Here is a 12,008-nt window from a genome sequence, read left to right as displayed (position 1 = left end):
CTAGTACTATGTTGAATAGCAATGGTGATAATGAACATTCCTGCTGTGTTCCTGACCTTAGCAGAAAAGCTCTCTGTTTTTCTCAATTGAGAATGATATTCACAGTGGGTTTTTCCTAGATGGCTTTGATGATATTGAGGTATGTACCCTCTATCCCTACACTTTGAAGAGTTTGGATCAGGAAAGGATGCTGTACTTTGTCAAGTGCTTTTTCAGCATCTATTGAGAGCATCATATGGTTCTTGTGTTTCTTTTATTAATGTATTGTATCACACTGATTGATTTGCGGATGTTGAACCAAACTTGTAGCCTGGAATAAATCCCACTTGGTTGTGGTGAATAATCCTTTTAATGTACTGTTGAATCCTATTGGCTAGTATTTTGGTGAGAACTTTTGCATCTGTGTTCATCAAGGATATTGGCCTGTAATTCTCTTTTTGAGGGGATTCTTGTCTGGTTTTGGGATCAAGGTAATGCTGGCCTCATAAAATGAGTTTGGAAGTTTTCCTTCCATTTCTATTTTTTTGGAACACTTTCATGAGAATAGTAATTAATTCTTCTTTAAATGTTTGGTAGAATTCCCCTGGGAAGCTGTTTGGCCCTGGGCTCTTGTTTGTTGGGAGATTTTTGATGACTGCTTCAATCTCCTTACTGGTTATGAGTCTGTTCAGGTTTTCTATTTCTTCCTGATTCAGTTGTGGTAGTTTATATGTCTCTAGGAATGTATCCATTTCTTCCAGATTGTCAAATTTGCTGGTGTATAGTTGCTCATAATACTTTCTTATGATTATTTGTATGTCTTTGCTGTTGGTTGTGATCTCTCCTCTTTCATTCATGATTTTATTAATTTGGGTCCTTTCTCTTTTCTTTTTTGATAAGTCTGGCCAGGGGGTTATCAATCTTATTAATTCTTTCAAAGAACCAGCTCCAAGTTTCATTGGTTTGTTCTATTGTTTTGTTTGTTTGTTTGTTTCTATTTCATTGATTTCTGCTCTGATCTTTATTATGTCTCTTCTCCTGCTGGGGTTAGGCTTTCTTTGTTGTCCTTTCTCCAGCTCCTTTAGGTGTAGTGCTAGGTTGTGTATTTGAGACCTTTCTTATTTCTTGAGAAAGGCTTGTATTGCTGTATACTTTCCTCTCAAGAGTGCCTTTGCTGCATCCCACAGATTTTGAACCATTGTGTTTTAATTATAATTTGTTTCCATGAATTTTTTTCAATTCTTCTTTAATTTCATGGTTGACCCATTCATTCTTTAGAAGGATGCTGTTTAGTCTCCACGTATTTGGATTCTTTCTGAATTTTCTCTTGTGATTGAGTTCTAGCTTCAGAGCATTGTGGTCTGAAAATATGCAGGGAATGATCCCAATTTTTTGATACCAGTTGAGACCTGATATATGACCCAGGATGTGATCTATTCTGGAGAATGTTCCATGTGCACTAGAGAAGAATGTGTATTCTGTTGCTTTGGGATGAAATGTTCTGAATATATCTGTGATGTCCATCTGGTCCAGTGTGTCATTTAAGGCTTTTATTTCCTCGTTGATCTTTTGCTTGGATGATCTGTCTGTTTCAGTGAGGGGGAGTGTTAAAGTCCCTACTATTATTGTATTATTGTCGATATGTTTCTTTGATTTTGTTATTAATTGGTTTATATAGTTGGCTGCTCCCATGTTAGGGGCACAGATATTTAAAATTGTTAGATCTTCTTGTTGGACAGATCCTTTGAGTATGATATAGTGTCCTTCCTCATCTCTTATTATAGTCTTTGGCTTAAGATCTAATTGATCTGATATAAGGATTGCCACCCCAACTTTCTTTTGATGTCCATTAACATGGTAAATTGTTTTCCACACACTCACTTTAAATCTGGAGGTGTCTTGGGTCTAAAATGAGTTTCTTGTAGACAGCATATTGGTTTTTTTTTTTTAATCCATTCTGATACCCTGTGTCTTTTGATTGGGGCATTTAGCCCATTTACATTCAGGGTAACTATTGAGAGATATGAATTTAGTGCCATTGTATTGCCTATAAGGTGACTACTACTGTATATTTTCTGTGTTCCTTTCTGTCTATTACTTTTAGGCTCTCTCTTTGCTTAGAGGACCCCTTTCAATATTTCCTATAGAGCTGGTTTGGTGTTTACAAATTCTTTAAGATTTTGTTTGTCCTGGAAGGTTTTTATCTCTCCTTCTATTTTCAATGGTAGCCTAGCTGGATATTGTATTCTTGGCTGCATGTTTTTCTCATTTAGTGCTCTGAATATATCATGCCAGTTCTTTCTGGCCTTCCAGGTCTCTGTGGATAAGTCTGCTGCCAATCTAATATTTTTATCATTGTATATTACAGACTTCTTGTCCTGGGCTGCTTTCAGGATTTTCTCTTGGTCACTAAGACTTGTAAATTTTACTATTAGATGACAGGGTATGGACCTATTCTTATTGATTTTGAGGGGGATTCTCTGTGCCTCCTGGATTTTGATGCTTGTTCCCTTTGCCATATTGAGAAAATTCTCTACAATAATTCTCTCCAATATACATTCTGCTCCCCTCTCTCTTTCTTCTTCTTCTAGAATCCCAATTATTCTAATGTTGTTTTGTCTTATGGTATCACTTATCTCTCGAATTCCTCCCTTGTGGTCCAGTAGTTGTTTTTCTCTCTTTTGCTCAGCTTCTTTATTCTCTGTCATTTGGTCTTCTATATCACTAATTCTCTATTATGCCTCATTTATCCTAGCAGTAAGAGCCTCCATTTTTTATTGCACCTCATTAATAACGTTTTTTATTTCAACATGGTTAGATTTTAATTCTTTTATTTCTCCAGAAAGGGCTTTATTTCTCCAGACAGGTGTTCTCTAATATCTTCCATGCCTTTTTGAGCCCAGTTAGCACCTTGAGAATCATCATTCTGAACTCTAGATTTGACATATTACCAATGTCCATATTTATTAGGTCCCTAGCCTTCCATACTGCATCTTGTTCTTCTTTTATTTGTGGTGAGTTTTTTGGCCTTGTCATTTTATCCAGATAAGAATATATGAAGGAGAGAATAAAATACTAAAAGCATGACAAAGACCCCAGGAAAATGTGCTTTAACCAAATCAGAAGACTCCAAATCTTGAGGGGAAGAAAGGGGGTAAAAAGAAGTTCAGACAAGAAAATTTTAAAAAAGAAAAAAATAAAGAAAAAATATAAAAAAGATTATATATATATATATATATATATATATATATATATTAGACTGGGAAATAGACCAGGGTCACCCACTTAATTTTGGGAGTATATTGGTCTCTTAGAAGAAAATACCTCCCAAAATTTTAAAGTTGACAAACATATATAAGGGTAAACACAATAAAGTGGTGGAATATGACTATAAAGATGAAAAAATTTTTTTAAAAATTTCTGAAAAAGGAGTTGATATGATAAGTTGGTTGGGAGAATAAAGAAAAAGAAAGTGGAGAGAATTTGCTCAGGCTGGAGACTAGAACAATGTCCTGTGCTAGATTTAGGCTATATTGATCTGTTAGAAGTTGTATACCAAATTTTGTTTAGAATAAAAAACCCTATGTGTATACAAAAAAAAAAAGTTATATACAATGAAAGATAAAATATGACTATAATAATGAAGTTTCAAAAAAAGTTTTTTTTTTGTTTTTTTGTTTTTTTTTTTAAGAAAGGTATTGTTAAGATAAACTAGTTAAAAAATGTTAAAAGAGGAAAGAGGAGAGGAGCCTGGGTGCCTCAGTGGGTTAAAGCCTCTGCCTTCACTTGGGTCATGATCCCAGGGACCTGGGATCAAGCCCCACATTGGGCTCTATCGGGCTCTTGCTCAGCAGGAAGCCTGCTTCCTCCTCTCTCTGCCTACATGTGATCTCTATCTGTCAAATAAATAAATAAAATCTTTAAAAAAAAAGAAGAAAGAGGAAAATTTAAAAAAATTTTAACATAAGAAAAAATAAAATTAAAAAAAAATTAACTTTGCAAGAGTAAAGAATCATGGGAAGAAAGCCATGAATTCCATGCTTTGCTCTCTCCTCCTCTGGAATTCCACTGTTCTCCTTCATAAGTGAAGTTTGTCTTGGCTGGATTTCTTGCTGATCTTCTGGGGGAGGGGCCTGTTGTAGTGATTTTCAAGTGTCTTTGCCAGGGAGGCTGAATTGCACCACCCTTACCAGGGGCCAGGCTAAGAATCCACTTGGGTTCGCTTTCAGGAGCTTTTGTTCCCTGAACGCTTTCTGTAGAGTTCCAGTGGGTGGGAATGAAAGTAGCAGCCTCTCAGTCTCCACCCCGGAGAAGCCGAGAGCTTTGGGCCCCACTCCTCAGTGCACCCTCGGAGAAAAGGGCTCAATTGCTCCCGTCTCCCTGGTCTCCGGCTGCACTCTGAGCTCACCCAGCCTGTGACCAAGTGTCTCTGTCTATGGCACACAGCCCCACCAGGGTCTCCAAACCCTGCAGATCCCTGCACTCTTCCAGGGGTGTCTCCCTGTATCTTGTGGGGTCCCTTCTCAAAGAGCAGTGGTCTGACTGTGCCACAGATCACAGTTTAAGATAACCCCGAGTTGAGAGCTCACTCCTCAGCTCTGTCGCTGTACCCAGCTTCCCCACTCTAATACCTGTGAGCTCTGTGACACTCAGACACCCCCCCCCAATCCTTCTGTGACCCCACAGGACCTGAGACCACGCTGTCCCTGTGTGGGCTTCACCCCAGCTTAGCCTCTGGAGTGATGTCCCTCAGTGAAGCAGACTTTTAAAAGTTCTAATTTTGTGCTCCGTTGCTCCACCGCTTGCTGGGAGCAGGCCCTTTCCCCCGCGGTCTATCTTCCCATCACTTTGGATTCACTTCTCCACTGGTCCTACCTTTCAGAAAGTGGTTGATTTTCTGTTTCTAGAATTGCTGCTCTTCTTCTCTTAAATCTCCTGTTGGGTTTGTAGGTGTTCAGAATGGTTTGATAAAATATCTAGCTGATCTCCTGCTACCTGATGTCATCTCAGCTTGCTACTTCTCTGCTATCTTGATTCCTGATAATTTTATTCTGTTTATAAGTTTATTGAGTGCTTATGCTATGCTTCATTAGCTACACAAAAACACAGAAATCTTTCCTTTAAAAAAATGCCTTTTAAGTAGCTATACTAAAACATGCATGTAGTTATTAATAAATAATATAGTAACTCTATTATTCTTAGGTATATAGTATTTTTCAGCCTAAAACTCAATCCTAATTCTTCAGTTATATTATATTATAATCAATTTTATACATTACAATAGTTTAATATAGTTAAAGGTTTATTTAATGAAATGATTGGGAATAAAGTAACACTGTATATATAATGTTATATATATATATATATAATCATTATATAATATGATGATTCCTTGGAAAAACTATAAGTCATATGCAAAACTAGAAAAAATTAGTTTTCTGAGATAAAATTTAAAAAACAATACTTCTTTGGCAAGTGTACTATGATGTTTTTCTCAAACCTAGATCTACAGTAAATAGAGAATACATCCTGAAGACAAACAGATCATGATTTGTCTTAGTGACTCATTCTATGCCTCACACATTTCTCATTTTTACACTCTCCCTTGAAGAAACAGCATATCATAGACTCTGAAATGTCCAATACACCTGCCTTGTTACATATTCCATTTCCCCATACTCTCCACCTAACTTCTTTCCCCTCTCTGTCCCAATAACTTTCTAATATCCCACCACTCAACACATTCTTTGTGCCTCCCATTTGGTCCTTTTACCTATCAATCAGTATTCTATTCAAGGTGGTAGAATGACTTAGTACTACAGTGAGTGTAGTTTTTTGGAAATGGTGTTTCCAGATTTACTGGCAAACTTGAAGCTTAGCATGCTTTATTGACACTGCAACCTTGAGCAGTATAAAGACAGTTCCCAACTTAGGATGGTTCAATTGACTATTTTTCAACATTATGATTGTGCAAAAGTGATATGCATTCAGTAAACACTATACTTTGAGTTTTGGATTTGGATCATTTCCTGAACTAGAGGCATCAGTGTAATCCTCTCTGGTGACACTGGGCAGTGGCAGGGAGGTACGGGTCTCAGTCAGCCATGTGATCACAAGGATGAACAACTGATACACTTGCAATCATCCTATACACACACAACCACTCTGTGTCTCACTTTCAGTACAGTATTCAATACTTCACATGATAGTCCACACTTCATTACACAATGGGCTTTGTGTTAGATGATTTTCCTAACTGTAGGCTAATCTAAGTGTTCTGATCACATTTAAGTTAGGTGGTCTAAGTCATGATGTTTGGTAGGTTAGGCTTTTAAATGTGTTTTTACTTACAATATTTTCAATTTACCACAGATTTACCCTCACAAAACTCCATCAGAAATTAGAAGGATCTGTACAAAATATCTTATTAAGCTTTGAATCTGGATAAGGTTGAGTTATAGTGTTGATTGGGAAGTGCCAATCGATTCAGAGATTTCTGAACAACTGTTGAAAATATGACCAGTTAAGCCACTGGTATCAAGCAGACCAAGTATCAGGACATGGAACAAATGCATCTAGAGAGGGTTTAGTCCAGACAGTTGGAGATCAGCATGGAATAAACCCACATGAAGTAAATGTATTTCTGATGAGAAGTTTGTTTTTATCCACCAAACAAATTTGTGATCAACCAGGTAGATTGAACAAAACAGAAAAACTCAAACAGCCAAGCCTGTGGAATTATCTTAATATATAGCAATACAGAAATATCACTTAAAAATTTTATTCAATATGAAGAATCACAGTATTTTATCTTTCTTTCCCCTTACTGCCAGACTTCTTGAAAGTTCTATAGAATGCCCTGCTTTCATATTTTCAACTATAATTCACTATTTCCTCAACTCTTTACATCTAGTTCCTTTCTTCGCAACATTATTAAGATTTCAGTCTTAAGGATCACAGAAAGGCTTCAAATCTGCGACCTCTGTAAATTGTTCTGAGCCTTCACCTCTGCATTGTTTACTCACACTTGTATTAATGAAGTGCTCTTCTCTTAGACTCCGTGACATCATTTTTTTTTTCTGGTTTTGCTTTTTTGTGAGACATTTGTGCCTTCCTTAGTTTTTAAATCATGTTTAATTTGCTGACCCAGATTATGTTACAACTTACTTGTAAGACTTTTCATGTTCTAACTGCTATGGATTTATCTCCAAAATACTTGCTCTCCTATTATGATGCTTCAGGCTTACTGAGCTTTTTTTATATGCTTGTACACGACATCTGTGTGAGCCATCCTCTCTACAGAGCCTTTTGTAATTTCCTTTTAAATTATGCTCAGTAAGATGGCCTTAAAATTTCCCCAGCTTGACCAAGCTTTAAACGGGATTATTCCTGCCTCTAAGCCCTGACCTCTCTATCACATAGATCTTTAGAAAACCTAATAACCTAACCACAGAGGTCTATTGCTTCCCTTTTCTTAGAGCACTTATTTAAAAAAAAAAAAGTAACTGCAAATTATTTCTCTGTCACTTTGAGGTATAAATCTTTTATAAGTCTTCTTACCAGTTTTATATCCCAGGACTATCTTTCTCAAGGACCTGAGAGCCATCCTTTCAAAATGTAATCATTAAGGAAGATAGCAACTCTATCTCTAGTCTCAGTGTAAGGGTAAGACCCTAACTTCATTGAGTGCCTTTCTCCAAGTTGTAATATTACCTGCCATTATATAGATATAAGAAAGTTTACTTTTCCTTTGGGTGAGGCCAATGAGCAATAAAAATAGGCTATAATCTCCCACCCCACCTATATGGAAATGATGACCTGACAGTCTTCAGTAAACGTCTTCGAGTAATGGTCACCTTGAAATCATAGCAACCCTGATAGAAGAAAACTGGGGTGGGAGGAAGTTAGTAGACTAAACATCCTGATCATACTTGACTCTCTCCCACTATTGGCCTGACAATACCCATCTGAAAGTCAGAAGTTGACAGAGACTATGGATGAGGTCATATGGGCCACAAAGCAAAGTAAGCTAGTTAACTCATCAATCTGTCCATTAACTCTTCAACAATTTTTATGTGACAGACATTATATTACATCCTAGAGATAGAAAGATGGAAGACAACATTACATTAACAACTGCATTGTAATTGCTCTTATAGCAACATTTCCAAACCCTGTGGAATTCCAAGAAATAAAGCTAGGAAAGTAGTGAAATATTGACTATCACTTGAGATAGAGCTTATAGATAAATATACTGCCGGATAAGAAGTGGAAGCTAAGCCTCCTAGACATGAGGGCCTCCATAGATTTGGACAACTTTAATTCATGAATGGTATTTTTAAAAATGTTCAAAAATGTTTTAAAATCATAGGTAGATAGATAGATAGAACATCACCACTGAGACCAAGAAAGGACAGTTTCCAGTAACACTGATCAGCAGTGTCCTCAATTCCTTTGAGTGTTTTACACTCAAAGGAATTGAAACTGAAAATTGACCTTTGAGTTTTGGTTGTGAGAATTGTTGATCTTCACAAAGTTGAAGAAATCTGAAAAACCTAAATAATTGTTCCATTACAAATTTTCAAAATGATAATGATAAAAGAAAGTGTTGGTTTGATTTGAAGTACAACTGTTATCTCATTTTTTCTTTTCTTTTTTTCTGAAGGAGAAGATTTTAATGGTGGATTTTATCCTTATTGCCTTCCAAACTCTACCTCCGCTATCAGAGAAAAGAATAAGAGGAAACCATTACTCTGCAAATAGCACTGAAACTTTCTACACACCATGCATATATAGATGTTGAGCCATGTATCATAAACCCTAAATGTCTGAGAAGTAAACTCAGTGTTTTTAATCTATCAGATCCTTCAACAGAATATTTTTCTTTCATTTTCTGTTTTTAACTTATAAAACATCAATGAAATTGTCATCTGTAGTCTATTAATTATGAAATTCTGTTATTTTTATTGAAAATCATTTTAATGGTACTTCTAGATAGTGTCTGCAAGTTATTAAATATAGTTTTAATTATAGGCACTAGGAAAAAAAATTTATACCTTAGTATTTTTAAATTTTATTTTGGAAAATGATACCTGATCTTATATATAAGATCTCCCAAAGAAAATAAATCAAGAGTAAATACAAGGATGGGGCCTATAACAAAGTTTTGTGTTAGATGACAATGTTTTACAACCATTATCATGCATGGTTGTGGATGTCCAGTTGTATCAGAAAAGCTCTGTTGATGAGGTGATATTTGGTGTTGGGGGGAGTGTCTTTAAAAGAAAACAACTACATTCTCAGGGGGGAAAATGAGCATAATGAGTAATCAGAAAAGGAAGTGAAAAAAACAAATGGAATGATGGTGCATGGCCCTTTCTGAGTAAGCATGTAGAGACTTGATTGATAAACAAAACAACTTATGAACCAACTGCATAATTTAATTTTATATTTCCTAAAACTTTTTTTGTTCTTCATACAAATTGCAACTAATCACTATTTGAACTACTAAATAAAAATGCTTGAATAAATGTCAGAACAACTATTTAAATAGTAGATGAAAATTTTAAAAGTTATATGTGGAAACCCAATTAGATACCACATGCAATTAAGCAGAAAATATGTCACAATGCTGTTTCTAAAAAAAAACACATCTGACCATTTTTCAAAACTGAAAAAATGATTAATTAACCAAGGTAATTCTAGATATAATCCCTAAGTATACCTGTGTTATGAATTTCTTTAGAAATTTATAAACTTTTTTACTGGCTTTTTGAAGATAATATAGGCTACATATTAATAATTTGATAAAAATAAGTATTACCTGAAATTCTTTAGTATATTCAGAACACTAAGAGGTTATTTTGTTTTTACTGCCTTCATCATTTTATCAGAACCAAAATATTTTTAATTCTGGAAGCTCATCCTGAGAAAAGAATGGGTGTAGGGGAGTTTTAGACATATATAAGCATGCTAAAGAACTATCTACTGGGTTAGTTAGAGAAGCAGATAAGAGTCTATTTGCATGTAGGAATAGGTATTGAGGGGTCTTCTGAAAGAAAATGAATTCTAAAGTGATAAAGACCTGGGGTCTACAGATACAACCCTATAATAATAACACCAATAAAACTATAGATAGGAGCAATAATTCTGAACAAACTTTAATGCTTACCAATTCAATTTTTCTTCTAACCTAGCCTATCTATGTCAGGAACTATAAGTAAAAACTGAATTTATAAAACATTGGACTACAAACAATATTGTTTTAAGACATTAAATGCATCACTACAATAGAGTAGTATAAATCTCACAAATAAATCTTCCTAATTCCCACAGATATCACCCTGCTTTCCTACCAGGCATCATTGTTAGTATCAAGTAGAACAGCCAAAATAAAATGCAGCAGTCTAACTGTTGGTTTCACCTCAGGTCATGGTTTTAGGGTCATGGGACCATGCTGTGTGATGGGTTCCACACTCAGTGGGGAGTCTGCTTCCCCTCTGCCTCTCCCACTGCTCCTGTTTGCATGCACTCTCTCTCTCACTCTCTCTCTCAAAAAAATAAATACATTTTATTTTTTTAATTTTTAAAAATTTTATTCAAATTCAATTAATTAACATAGTGTATTATTAGTTTCAGAGGTAACTCATCAGTAATTCATCAGTTGCACATAACACCCAGGGCTCATTATGTCAGGTGCCTTCCTTAATGCCCATCATCCAGTTACCTCAGCCCCCCTACCCCTCCAACAGCCCTCAGTTTGTTTCCTATAGTTAAGGTTCTCTGATGGCTTGTCTCCCTCAAATAAATAAGTCTTTAAAATGTTGCAGGGTATTAAGGGGCCTGCAAGAGCAACGATGGTCCTGGAAGGAACCCATGAGTAAGCCACGAAGCACCATCAACACTGATGTTGGCAAGACTGCTTGTCCTTCTTTGTAGCAGAAAACGTATCTGCTCCAATGTTTCTGCATATATCCTTTCAACCGACTGAAGCTGTGGTCTATAGCTCTAGAATGTATGCATGCGACTTATATGGGATATTCACGTCATTTATGTTTTATTTCCTAACTTATATCCTTTCACACCCTTTTTGTTTCTAGTCCTGAAATACTTTATTTAAGAAGCTTTCTAAATAACTAACATGCTTCTCTGAGGTACTCATTATGGTATCTGTTGCCTCCATATTACTGGCAATCCGTTTTCTACTTCTTTTCTATTATCAGCATGTTTAAATAATTTATTTGTATCATGAAAGCCTGCTTTTATATAATTTATCAAAAAAAAATCCTTAATCTGTTTTCATAGAGATTTTCTTCCAGGGAAGTCTATTTGCTTTAAGTGTTCCAATGATACCCATATTTTAAGCCACACCAGCCCCCATTCCTTGTACTTACTGGACATTAAGTTTAGTCAGTTTCGTAGTTAATTTGGATTCTCGAAGTAATTGCATAAGTCATTGTTAACTTCTTTTAAACACAAGCTAGAGAAACATAGAAAATTCAGATTTTGTTTCCTTTTGATAGTGCCAAAGAGTCACAAGTTATGCAAACAAGTGTCAAAGCTCTAGCCCCAAAAATATAGGTAGAAAATTGGGACAAGTTTATCCTGAAACCCTGAAGTCCGTTAGGGGAATGAAATTGTTGTTGTTGTTATTTTTACCCTGCAGCATCTGACCTGGGTGATTCCATTTCCCATTGTGACATCCTGTACAATTTTTTTTAGAGAGAAGGTGACTGCTCTTTGCAGGCTTATAATTGGTTTGGAAGTTTAAGATATGTTTCATGTCTTTCCTGTTCTTAACCACCTTTCTGAATTTTCTTTTCTATGGGACTCTTGTCTACTGCTCTCTTAGACTCAAATCTCATCAAATAGACTGTATAGCTGGAGTTTGGGTAAATGTGGGTTTTGCTTATTCTGTGGCCAGTGAAAGCATCTTGATTTGTCACCTATACTGCCCTGGCTCTGAAAACATATCAGTGTCAAGTGCATGGGCCTATTAGAACACTACATTGGTCCTGAAAGTCATAGAT

The 12,008-nt window shown here is 35.8% G+C and overlaps 1 pseudogene; it reads left to right on the top strand.

The window, feature by feature from the left end:
* The window catches only part of LOC111140629, a 121,260-nt pseudogene that overhangs the window by 16,115 nt on the left and 93,137 nt on the right, over positions 1 to 12,008 (top strand).

Source organism: Enhydra lutris, unplaced genomic scaffold, assembly GCF_002288905.1.
Source record: "Enhydra lutris kenyoni isolate GAN:26980312 unplaced genomic scaffold, ASM228890v2 scaffoldscaffold1, whole genome shotgun sequence".
Lineage (NCBI taxonomy): Eukaryota > Metazoa > Chordata > Mammalia > Carnivora > Mustelidae > Enhydra > Enhydra lutris.
The sequence above is the reverse complement of the archived record's forward strand: the minus strand, read 5'-3'. Positions and strand labels throughout refer to the sequence as shown.